This window comes from Anolis sagrei, chromosome 4 (genome assembly GCF_037176765.1).
Source record: "Anolis sagrei isolate rAnoSag1 chromosome 4, rAnoSag1.mat, whole genome shotgun sequence".
Taxonomy (NCBI): domain Eukaryota; kingdom Metazoa; phylum Chordata; class Lepidosauria; order Squamata; family Dactyloidae; genus Anolis; species Anolis sagrei.
The window spans coordinates 129,562,919-129,576,005 of NC_090024.1; the positions used below are offsets into that span (position 1 = coordinate 129,562,919).

General features: G+C 43.5%; 1 protein-coding gene across 2 annotated transcripts in view; it reads left to right on the forward strand.

The window, feature by feature from the left end:
- The window catches only part of KIAA0040 (KIAA0040 ortholog), a 45,331-nt gene that overhangs the window by 24,309 nt on the left and 7,935 nt on the right, over nucleotides 1-13,087 (forward strand). Inside the window, exon 2 of one of the 2 annotated variants that reach the window (XM_060771611.2) lies at nucleotides 11,474-11,593. The gene's annotated coding sequence lies outside the window, so the exon portion shown is untranslated. The remainder of the gene's footprint in view (nucleotides 1-11,473; nucleotides 11,594-13,087) is intronic. The other variant, XM_060771613.2, reaches the window with a different exon arrangement.

Below are 13,087 nucleotides of genomic sequence, written 5' to 3' on the forward strand. Positions count from 1 at the left end.
CAGGAAGATGACCTCTTCTTAGACCAGCAGGTTAATTACAGAGAGAGGAGATGGTCACAGTCCCATCAAAGTGGGGAGTGGAAGAGGGTGCTTATTGCCCCCAAACAGTTTTCCAGATTCAGATAGCCTGAATAGTCAGGATGACAGTTCCCCTAGGTGGAAAATGCTGCTGTTGAATGCCGGGTCAGTAAATGGTAAAATAAATGCCATTCAGGACTTGATTTTGGATAATCATGATGCCCTGGCATGTATTACAGAGACCTGATTGGAGGTAATCTCTTTCACTTCTGGTCTCCTGTACAGCAATAGGCAAAATTGGGGGCAAGGAGGTGAAGTGACCAAGTGCCCCATCCCACAATCTACAGGGTTCTCATGTATATACCTAAATGTGAATAGCCAGGACAGAATAGGGATTCTGTTTGTGTGCCGCCCACCCCACTGCTCAACATCCTCCCTTTTTGAGTTAGCAGGAGTGGTGCTGGGGCTGGTTGTGGAATCTCAGCATCTTACAGTGCTGCGAGACTTCAATATCTGTGTTGAGACAGTTCTGTCCAGCGTGGCTTGAGATTTCATAGCCTCCATGACAACCATGGGTCTGTCCCAAGTAGTGTCTAACCTACCCATGCACACTGAACCTTGTTTTCTGTGTGGGATGGGATGCTGGTGGTCGTGATTTGGAGGAACTCTCTAGAGTTCTGTTATCATGGACTCATCATCACCAACCAGGTCAGGTTTAGATTCACTGGGTCTCAAAACTGCAACAGGAGTGAGTAATTGAGTAGGATCACAGAATCATAGAATCATAGGGTTGGAAGAGACCTCATGGGCCATCTAGTCCAAACCCCTGCCAAGAAACAGGAAAATTGTATTCAAAGCACCCCCGAAGGATGGCCATCCAGCCTTTGTTTAAAAGCCTCCAAAGAAGGAGCCTCCACCACACTCCGGGGCAGAGAGTTCCACTGCTAAACGGCTCTCACAGCCAGGAAGTTCTTCCTAATGTTCAGGTGGAGTCTCCTTTCCTGTAGTTTGAAGCCATTGTTGCACGTCCTAGTCTCCAGGGCAGCAGAAAGCAAGCTGCTCCCTCCTCCCTATGATTTCCTCTCACATATTTATACATGTCTCCTTTCAGCCTTCTCTTCTTCAGGCTCCTCATAGGGCTTGTTCTACAGACCCTTGATCATTTTAGTCGCCCTCCTCTGGACACATTCCAGCTTGTCAGCATCTCCCTACAATTGTGGTGCCCAGAATTGGTCACAATATTCCAGGTTTGGTCTAACCAAGGCAGAATAGACAGGTAGCATGACTTCCCTGGAACTAGACACTATACTCCTATTGATGCAGGCCAAAATCCTGTTGGCTTTTTTAGCTGCAGCATCACATTGTTGGCTCATGTTTAACTTGTTGTCCACAAGTACTCCAAGATCTTTTTCACACGTACTGCTCTCAAACCATGCGTCCCCCATTCTATATCTTTGCATTTCGTTTTTTTCTGCCTAAGTGGAATATCTTGCATTTGTCACTTCATTTTGTTAGTTTTTGCCCATCTCTCTAATCTGTCAAGATCTTTTTTAATTCTGCTCCTGTCTTCTGGAGTATTGATCCACCATAGCAGAGTAATGGATCTGGATGGATTTCTGGTGGCTCTTGAGGATTTTTCTGTAACTTTGGTGGCCAGTTCTGTTGAATCTCTGACTGACCTCTGGAATTGAGAAGTGGCCAGGGCAGTGAACACAATCTCTTCAGAGCATCTCCTCTTATGGAATGGAGCCAAACCAGCCACCCAGCTTTCCAGAGAGATGGCAGTGATGAAGCGAGTGAGACAGAGACTAGAGCCACATTGGCAGAAAAATTGAAGCAAATCTGACTGGACATGAGCTTGAGCTTATTTGAAGGCTTACCCCACAACAATGACGGCAGTAATGAAATATTTGTTTACTGCCACCATTGCACCTGCAAACAACAGTGGAGCTGTTCCAAGTGGTCAGAGGACTTATTATACACTGGTTTTTAATGGGGAAATGTGGATCACTCAACAGCCCACTATGAAGAATTTGCACAGCATTTTGCAGATAAGATATTTATTTATGTATTGTGTCAGTATCAACCAGACAATTGTATTACATTTTTAACAATTTTTTAACAATAAATTGAAACTTCAGAAGCAACCAGGAGCAGATAAGGTCACTTATATTCACTACAATTTGGATACTGTAGTTCAGTGTATCTCAACCTGGGGGTCGGGACCACTGGGGGGGTCGCAAGGGGGTGTCAGAGGGGTCACCAAAGACCATCAGAAAACACAGTATTTTCTGTTGGTCGTGGGGTTCTGTGTGGGAAGTTTGGCCCAATTCTATCATTGGTGGGGTTCAGAATGCTCTTTGACTGTAGGTGAACTATAAATCCCAGCAACTACAACTCCCAAATGTCAAGGTCTACTTGCCCCAAACTCCACCAGTGTCCACATTTGGGCATATTGAGTATTCATGTGAGGTTTGGTCCAGATCCATCATTGTTTGAGTCCACAATGCTCTCTGGATATAGGTGGACTACAACTCCAAAACTCAAGGTCAATGCCCACCAAACCCTTCCAGTATTTTCTGTCAGTCATGGGAGTTCTGTGTGCCAATTTGGTTCAATTCCATCATTGGTGGAGTTCAGAATGGTCTTTGCTTGTAGGTTGACTATAAATCTCAGCAACTACAACTCCCAGATGACAAAATAAATCCCCCCAACCGCACCAGTATTCAGATTTGGGCGTATCGGGTATTTGTGCCAAATTTGTTCTAGTGAATGAAAATACATCCTGCACATCAGATATTTACATTACAATTCATAACAGTAGCAAAATGACAGTTGTGAAGTACCAACAAAAATAATTTTATGGTTGGGGGTCACCACAACATGAGGAACTACATTAAGGGGTCGTGATATGAGGAAGGTTGAGAACCACTGCTGTAGTTGATACAGTTTCAGCAGATGTAACCTGGGCTTTTGATTGTCAGTGTTGATGGATACGTTTTCATTTGTGCAGCCTAAGGATGTGGACGAGTTCCTTGGAAATGTGAGAGCCACTACATGTGTTCTAGACCCTTGCCCTTCCTGGCTCAGATGGGAACTGATGGAGTAGATAAAAGGTTTGGCCAATGACTTCTTGGAACAAGCCAAAATACCAGCTTGCCTAATGGAGGCATCTGTAAAGCCTGTATTAAAAAACGCTGTCCCTGAACATCATGAACAATTATCAGCCAGCGTCCAAGCTTCCATTTTTGGTCCAGGTATTGGATCTTGTGATGACCTCCTAACTCCAGGGGTTTCTGAATTGAACAGATTATGTACATCAATTTCAATCTGGTTGCAGGCCTAATTATGGAAGATAGACAGTATTAGGTGGATAACCTACGCAGAGGACTAGACAGGAGTGTATCCCTGTTGGTTCTCTTAGACCTTTTAGTGCCTTGTGATATCATTGACCATAGCTTCCTTCCAGTTTGCCTTACTAAGGTGCGATTTGGAGGCAATGTTTACAATGGCATTGTTTCTTCCTTGAAGAGCAAATCCAGAAGGTGGTGTTAGAGGATTACTGGCCATTGACCTAGAATCCTCCTTGGATTTCTGTTTTGACTCTTATCCTGTTTAACATATACATGAAGTCTCTGGGAGAGGTCACCCAGAGTTTTGGGATGCAGTATCATCTGTATGTAGATGACATCCAGCTCTACTACTTCTTACCATAGCAAGCCAAAGAGGCTGTCTTTATCCTAAGCTGGTGTCTCTCCAGCAATAGACTGGATGAGAGCAAATAAATTGAAACTCTTAATCCAAACAAGACAAATGTGCTTCTGGTCTGTTAGAAGGCAGATCAGGTAATAGGGATTCAACCTGTCCAATAGGGGTTACACTCCCCCTTAAAATGAAGGTTCACCATTTGAGGTTCTCCTGAATCAAACATTGAATCAGAATGGCAATTTTTTTTTTGGTGGACAGGACTTTCTTTGCACATTTAAAACTTGTGTGCCAACTGTGTCCATCCCTTGAGATGTCAGATCTGGTCATGGTGACACATGCCTTAGTTACACCCCATTTGGATTACTGTAGAGCACTCTGCTTGGAGCCACATTGAAAGAGTGTTTGGAAACTTTGGCTTGTCCAAAGACCTGTGATCTAATTAACTGGGGCTGGCTACACGGAGCACACAAACCTACTCAGCTCCATTGGCTCCCAGTTTGTAAAAGCCATAATTTCCACCTTAAAACCCTACCCTTGAATTATACATTTATACACAACTGTGGTGTTGGAGGAAAGTGCTGAGAGTTCCTTGGACAGCGAGAAGATCCAACCAGTCTGCTCATTGGAGGGAAGAATAGTAGAGGCCAAGTACATTGGCCACATCATGAGAAGAAAGGAAAGCTTAGAGTAGACAATTATGCTGGTGAAAATGGAAGGAAAAAGGAAGAGGGGCCGACCAAGGGCAAGATGGATGGATGGTATCCTTGAAGTGACTGGATTGACCTTGAAGGAGCTGGGGGTGGTGACGGACCGACAGGGAGCTCTGGCGTGGGCTGGTCCATGAAGTCACGAAGAGTCGGAAACGACGGAATGAATGAACAACAAATAAACAGTAGTAGAAAATTTTAGCCAATATGACTCAATTTCTCATCAGATCTAGGGCTGAACCGGACTGCCTCAAAGTATCAAGACTTTCCTAATTTTTTTTCCCTAATATATCTGTGTATTTGTGATTTTGCAATTAGGTCTTTCCTGAAATATCTAGGGTTTCCTTCCCACTCCTACTGACTCACATCTAGTCTCATGCAATGTTTCGGAAATAAATGTTCAGAAAATAATTTTCTGATGCAATTTGAGCATAGAAGACCCATAAATAAATAAACAAACTTTATTTATATACTGCTCTATCTCTCGGAGGGGGACTCAGGGCAGTTTCCAAGTAACATCACCAAAACATACAGAGTAAACAGCATGACATAAAATTAACAAAACAATATAAGCATAAAATTATCACAACAACACATATATATTAAAAATAATCCTGCCTGTTCAGAGCAATTAAAAGGCTGGGCCCAGACTTGTGCAAACTCAAAAATATGAGGGGTCCAGGAGTTAAGTACAATGCTATAACAGGCTAACAACAATAGCAGGTACAGGTCTGTGGCTGCTCATTTCCAGGGCCTATTAGAGCAGTGGTTCTCAACCTGGGGTCCCCAGATGTTTTTGGCCTACAACTCCCAGAAATCCCAGCCAGTTTACCACGATTTACCAGTCAGTTAGGATTTCTGGGAGTTGAAGGCCAAAAACATCAGAGGACTCCAGGTTGAGAACCACTGAATTAGAGGGATGATGGGAGTAATCGGTAGGAAGTATAAGGCCATATTCAACAGTGTTTGGGACTGAGCTAGAACTGGTCATTCTCAAAGGTTTGTTGAAACCACCAGGTCTTCAAGCTCTTACAAAAGGAGGGGAGGAATGGGGCCTATCTTATTTCCTTTGGAAGGGCATTCCAGAGGTGGGGGGGCCACCACCGAGAAGGCCCTCTCTCTCGTCCCCACCAACTATACTTGTAACGATGGTGGGAGCGAAAGGAGGGCCTCCCCAGAAGATCTTAGAGTTCGCGCCGGTTCTTAGAAGGAGATGCAATCGCGAAGATAGGCGGGGCCTGAATAATAATATCAACAATATAATAATATCGACAACAACGACAACAACAATTTATTTATATCCCGCCAACATCTCCCCGAAGAGACTTAGGGCAGCTCACAAAAGCACTGAATAGTGCAAACATATAAGATACAACTAAGTATCTTACAAACGCCTAGAGGAAGCAAATGCATAGGAAGCAGAGATAACTATATTAAATCTAAGCTCTGCTAAAATATAGACAACAAATTAGGAAAGGTGCCAATAGGTCCAAGATAATGGAGCTGACCAGTTGTTTAAATGAAATTAGATACACTTGTGGAAAGTAAGTATGTGAGCAGACTTGAACATATGGTTTTAGATGCTGCCAATAAATACAAGTCACTGAGGAGCAACAACAGGGAAGAGCTATTGCTTCCCTGCCCTGCTCATAGGTTTGCAATAGGCAGGCATCTCATCAGCCACTGAAAGAAACAGGTTTTTATGTATCCTTGTGATTCAGCGTCTTGTCTCATTAAAAAACAAATAAGCAAACGAACAAGGCAGATTTCAGGTTAAGTAAAGGCTTCATTGAATCTGATGACTAACTGTATCCAGGAATGTAAAAAATGCATTTGCAATGAGACACATTGTTTCTGATAGACTCCTGAGTTGAAGTCGAGTGTGGAAGGTGTACACACCCCATTCCTTAAGGAAGTAATGTGGGGGGGGGGGGGGGAGCACACAGAGCCCTCTTTATGCCTGAGAAGAAAATATTAACTTGAATTGGGGGAGCAGGGCTTATTGTGAAAGGCAAGAGGTATGTGTCTGTATATCCCTCAGTTCCAGAGCACATGAGAGTATTTCCCAGGAACTGCATCTCTGATTTGTCTACTAGATAAGTTGAGCTAATGGGCACTCTGTACTGAAAACGGTTCCTTGATTGCGGCACCGCTGGGCAAACCAGAAGAGGACAATGATATCCTCATGTTACACCAGCCTTTAAATGTTATTCCTTCGTGAGTAATGAGTTGTCTTTGTCCTGGACAGATATCATGTGAGCCAAAATTTTAGTACACACGTTTATACCAAAATGAATTTAACACAAGCTCAAAAATCTAACAAAATGGGAAACCTAGAAAACTCAGAAATAGATTAAATGGGGCCAGCTGCGACCATATCTCGTGAAGCCTGACTCTACCACGGTGGTCCACGCCTTAGTTACCTCGAGATTGGACTGTTGCAATGCACTGTACATGGGGCTAGCCTTGAAGATGGCCCAGAAACCTCAACTGGTTCAACGCTCCGCAGCCAGATTAATAACTGGGGCGAATTACAGAGAGCGGTCAACTCCCCTGTTTAAGGAGCTCCATTGGCTGCCGTTTATTTTCCGGTCCCAATACAAGGTACAGGTCATCACCTATTAAGCCTTTAACGGTTTGGGACCTGCCTACCTTCATGACCGCAGGCCCGTAGCCAGGATTTCGATTCGGGGGGGGGGGGGCTGAGTTTGTTTTGGGGGGGGGCTGAGTCTGAGTGAAAGACTACCCTAGCAAACCTTTTGTATCGTTACCCCAATACCCCCATGCATATGGGATATATTGAGCATGGTGATCAGATCATGATATGAATAAAATAACAGTTTAAATAATGCACCAGTAAGGCCTTTTCACGAACCACCATGAGAATTTCGGGGGGTGGGGCTGAAGCCCCTCAAGCCCCCCCCCCCCCCCCCCCGGCTACATGCCTGTGTGACCGTATCTCCTTCCACAAACCTGCCCGATATCTTCGATCTTCAGGGGAGGCCCTCCTTTTGCCCCTCCCTTTATCACAGACCCGACTTATGGGAACGAGGGAGAGAGCCTTCTCCTCTGTGGCCCCTCAACTCTGGAATTCACTGCTTGGTGAGATTAGGCAAGTTCCCACTCTAGAAGCCTTCAAGAAGGATATCAAAACCTGGCTTTTCCGTTGCACTTTTGGAAAGTGACCTTACATCTCCTTTGTCCGCTCCCCTAAAATGTTTGTCCCCATACTATATTTCCCTCCGATTGATTCTTGTTTGGAATTCCCTTGTTTTTGAGTATTGCTTTTTATTTACTGTCCTGATTTTAGAGTTTTTTAATATTGGGAGTCAGATTTTTTTCATTTTCATAGTTTTCTCCTTTCTGTTGATATTTTCTACATGCTTGTGGATTTCAGTGGCTCCTCTGTGTAGCCTGACATGGTAGTTAGTTGTTAGAGTGGTCCAGCATTTCTGTGTTCTCAAATAATATGCTCTGTACAGGTTGGTTAAACAGGTGCTGTGCTATGGCTGAATTTTATGGTTGGTTTAGTCTGCAGTGCCTTTCATGTTCCTTGATGCATGTTTGGGCGCTGCATTTGGTCGTCCCTATGTAGACTTGTCCACAGTTGTGTTTCTTCATCAGCTTCCCTATGTGTTCAGTGGTTCCCTTTTCCTTTGGGTGGATCTATTTACCAAGGTCCCAAGAAGCACAACCTACAAACTATCTATAGACCCAGTAAGAAAATCCAACAAATGCTATGTTCAGCAAAGGACAAGAGGGATCCTCTCACTTCTGCAGGAGTCTACTGTATACCATGCAGCTGTGGACAAGCCTACATAGGGACCACCAAATCCAGCGCCCATATATGAAACTGTGTGTATCTCGTTTTGGTGGGACTGTAAGTATAGTTAGCTAGGTCATTCATGGTGAGATTCACATTCAACTTGTTTTTTTCAATTTAGTGCATGAGATACATGTTATGTCATTTTAAACATTATATAGATAGATTTAAAATCAAAGAATATTTATTTATTTACTTAAAATCTATTCTGGTCTCATTGGGTTATTTGGCTACTTTGCTCACCTCACCTTTCCGAAAATTATAAACATCTTACCTGTCTTAGACATGTTTAATTTATTTATTTATTTATTTATTTATTTCCTATATTTATACCCTGCCTTTCTCACCCCCGGGGGTGGGGGGAACAGACTCAGGGCGGCCTCACAGAAGCACTATATGATGCATTCAACAATACACTAAAATATTAAAACAGTAATTAAAACAATAGATTAAAACACACCTATTAGAAATCAGAATCCAAAATCCAAGTCCGGATCAATTCATTGTCACAAGTTCCTTAAGTCTTCTTTCACTTGCTGCCATTCACTGGTCGAATGCTTGGTCCCATAGCCAAGTCTTAAGATTCCTTCTAAAGGGCAGGAGGGAGGTGGTCAGTCTGGTGTCCCTGAGGAAAGTGTTCCACAGACGGGGGGCCACTGCTGAGAGGGCCCTGTCCCTCGTCCCCAACAGTCACGCTTATGATGGTGGTGGGATCAAGAGCAGGGCCTCTCCAGATAATCTTAAATTTTGTGATGGTTTGTACCAGGAGATACGTTCGGACAGGTAGTCTGGGCCAGAACCGTTTAGGGCTTTAAAAGTTATGTTCTCCGTGAACACACATTCTGCGCAATTCTCAGCACAGAGAGTTTTGTCCTGGGTTGTGTATTTGTGTGCATTTTTAGATCAGACCATTGAAGTTGATATTGGGACATGTTTGAATGCATAGACAAGACATTCAAAAGCAAGTCCTCCACAGTGGCCATACTATTTATTTATTTATTTTATTTGGGGTGCTTCTACCCCGCCCTTCTCAACCCCCTAGGGGGGACTCAGGGCGGCTTACAAAAGGCACAATTCGATGCCCAACAATTCACAAAATACAATATAGAAAATTACAATATAACGTCAACCATTATAACTAATTAAAACAATCAAAACAGTACAATAGCAGCAATAAAATCATCTTGTGATCATTGTTCACCAATTCATAAATCCGTAATCCATCTAGAATCGTCGTTGTCCTTTCCTACTCTGGTCGTCATTGTCTTTTGTCCATCAGCCAGCTTATCCGAAGACCTGGTCCCACATCCAGGTTTTAACTTCCTTCTGAAAGGGAGGAAGGATGTTGATGACCTAATCTCCCCGGGGAGTGCATTCCACAGGTGAGGGGCCACCACCGAGAAGGCCCTGTCCCTCGTCCCCACCAGTCTCACTTGTGATAAAGGTGGGGCCGAGAGCAGTGCCTCCCCAGAAGATCTTAAACTCCGAGGTGGGACGTAGAAGGAGATACGTTCGGACAGTTACGCTGGGCCAGAGCTGTAAAGGGTTTTGTAGGTCAAAACCAGCACTTTGAATTGTGCTTGGAACTGGATCGGCAGCCAGTGGAGCTGATATAACAGGGGGGTGGTATGCTCCCTGTATGATGCTCCGGTGAGTAATCTAGCCACCGCCCGTTGGACTAATTGAAGTTTCCGAACAGTCTTCAAAGGCAACCCCACGTAGAGCGCGTTGCAGTAGTCTATTCGGGATGTAACAAGAGCGTGGACCACCGTGGCCAGATCCGACTTCCCAAGGTATGGGCGCAGCTGGCGCACAAGTTTTAATTGTGCAAAAGCTCTCCCAGCCACCACCAAGACCTGGGGTTCCAGGCTCAGCGATGAGTCCAGGATCACTCCCAAGCTGCGAACCTGCATCTTCAGGGGGAGTGTAACCCCGTGTAACACAGGCTGTCACCCTATGCCCTGTTCGGTCTTACGACTGACCAGTAGGACCTCTGTCTTGTCTGGATTCAATTTCAATTTGTTAGCTCTCATCCAGTCCTACACAGCGGCCAAGCACCGGTTCAAGGTCTGGATAGCCTCCTTGGTAACAGGTGAGAAGGAGTGACAGATTTGGACATCATCTGCGTAGAGATAACCTCTTAGTCCGAAACTCCGGATGATCTCTCCCAGCGGCTTCATGTAGATGTTAAACAACATCGGGGACAGAATTGATCCCTGTGGGACCCCACACGACAACGGTTGTGGGGCCGAACATGTGTCACCCAGTAACAGCTTCTGGGACCGTCCCTCAAGGAAGGACCGGAACCACTGCAATGCAGTACCCCCAAGTCCCATATCCTCGAGGCATCCCAGAAGAAAAAAAGTAGAACGAAAACCGTGCTATGTGTGTATCAACTGTTACAATTAGAAGGCAAGAAATTAATATTTATTAAGAGAGACAGAGATGACTTCACATCCCAAGTATGAGGCTGAAATTTTACAGGTTGAAAGCTTACATAGTCATCAAATAATGAGTGTGAGAAATCCTCAACAAGAGAAGTAATTACAACCAGATAATTGGATATTACATGTGTGTCCCTTTGGAGAGGTTAAGCAGACAGGTGTCTAGTTCCTTTCTCCTTCCTTTGCTTCTGGAGCCCTAGGCATTGTGCTGGATGGAGTTCAATGAGTCAATTTTGTAACAACACAACAAAAGCCTCCAGCCATCCTTCGGAGAGCCTTATATAATTGTGGGAGATAGAGACCCACAGCCATCATAAAAAGTACCTGCATAGTCCTGCAAATTAGAATTAAACTCATCTCTTCACAGAGCAGAGTTTCCCACTGTTGTACTTTGCCTCTGTAACAGTACCAGTAACAAGCAAGTGTTTTTCGAAACATGACCCAGACAGGTCAAAATGATGTAGGGTTTAACAGCTACAAGAACTGGTGCAACAGTGAGCAGTGTATAGTTTTCAGCAAGCTAAAGTAAATGTGAGTAAGACTGAGTATGTGTGGGTTGTAAGAAGTGCAAATGCCAAAGATGCTCGATTTCCTGCCATCCCCTTATGCCACCCTCAGTGCTAATCCTGAAAGCATTCTCTGATCCTGTGTGGTCTAGGACACTTTCAACACTATGTGAAAAAAGCAATGAATATACACACAGATGTAGATATCATGCATACTAAGCAATTCCTTTGAGGCATTTTGCTTCAATCTACAACCTTCTTTTTCAGATAGAACTCGCAAGACACCAATTCTGCATATTTATAGCAGAAGACAGCTGTGTACGACACCAATTGGTGTGGAAACTACCGACAAGCCACCTGCTACTCCACCCAGAAGACTTTTTCCAGGTATTTAAAATTTATTCTGCTTATTTTCCCTGCTGCCTAAAGCGTGGAGGGTTTAAAGATATGCCTAGTTAACTAAATGTATGTGCAACATTATTCTCTGCAACATTTCCACAGATGATAATCAGGACTCGTGAGACTGGAATCCAAAGGATGTGAGAACGGCAAAAGTTATTAATGGAAAAAGAACACACAAAATAATTTTAAGTAGAGCAAACTTAGCATTTCTATGCTGAGTTAAGGAAACCCTACAAAAAATAAAAAGGAGAAGACCAAATCATTAATGGAACAATATTAATGATGGTGCCTGTGTACATGCGCAACATGATTAAAAATAAATGTCATACAATGCATTATTTTAAAACCAAAACGTTTTATCAGAAATGCTCAAAATTACACCTGACTCGTAGATTCATAGTCATTGCATGAACTCTGTGTTCACACCCATCCCCTCTTTTACAGTAAGTCGTAGCAGAATCAAGTGTGTGTTAAAGAAAAACATATGATGTTAATTATTATGTGCAGCGGTAATGTAGGTCAGCCAGCATGTTTGGGCCACACCCAGTGGGGTATAACTGTATGGATTTTAGAATACAGTTTGGAGAAGCAATGTGCTACTTTGAGGAAGAGAAGTAATATGCGGTAATGCTCTAACAGTGATGCACTTTGCTATGGTGGAATAGCTATTTACTCAAGGTTTATGTTTTGCTCTCTCATTTGAATGAAGATGAAGAAGCCTTATTCTGTGTTACTTATAAGGACTATGTAAGTTTGTTGCACTGTTTGATTTTGTATGCAACACTGTAAGTTTATGCCTCTGCTGATAAGAGTAAAGTTTTTTTTGTTCAAGATCAAGTGTGTGTTAAAGAAAAAACTTATGATGTTAATTATTATGTACAGCTGGTAATGTAGGTCAGCCAGCATGTTTGGGCCACACCCGGTGGGGTATAACTGTATGGATTTTAGAATACAGTTTGGAGAAGCAATGCCCTACTTTGAGGAAGAGAAGCAATTTGCTGTAATGCTCTAACAGTGATGCTCTTTGCTATGGTGGAATAGCTATTTACTCAAGGTTTATGTTTTGCTCTCTCATTTGAATGAAGATGAAGAAGCCTTATTCTGTGTTACTTATAAGGACTATGTAAGTTTGTTGCACTGTTTGATTTTGTACGCAACACTGTAAGTTTATGCCTCTGCTAATAAGAGTAAAAAAAATTTCTGTTCCTTTTTCCTCTTGCCTGTGTGTCTTTTGCCTTCCACTTTCCCCAGCATAATTGTCTTCTCTAGGCTTTCCTGTCTCCTCATGATGTGGCCAAAGTACTTCAACTTTGTCTCTAGTATCTTTCCCTCCAGTGAGCAGTCGGGCTTTATTTCCTGGAGGATGGACTGGTTGGATCTTCTCGCAGTCCAAGGCACTCTCAGAACTTTCCTCCAGCACCACAGCTCAAAAGCATCGATCTTCCTTCGCTCAGCCTTCCCTAAGGTCCAGCTCTCACA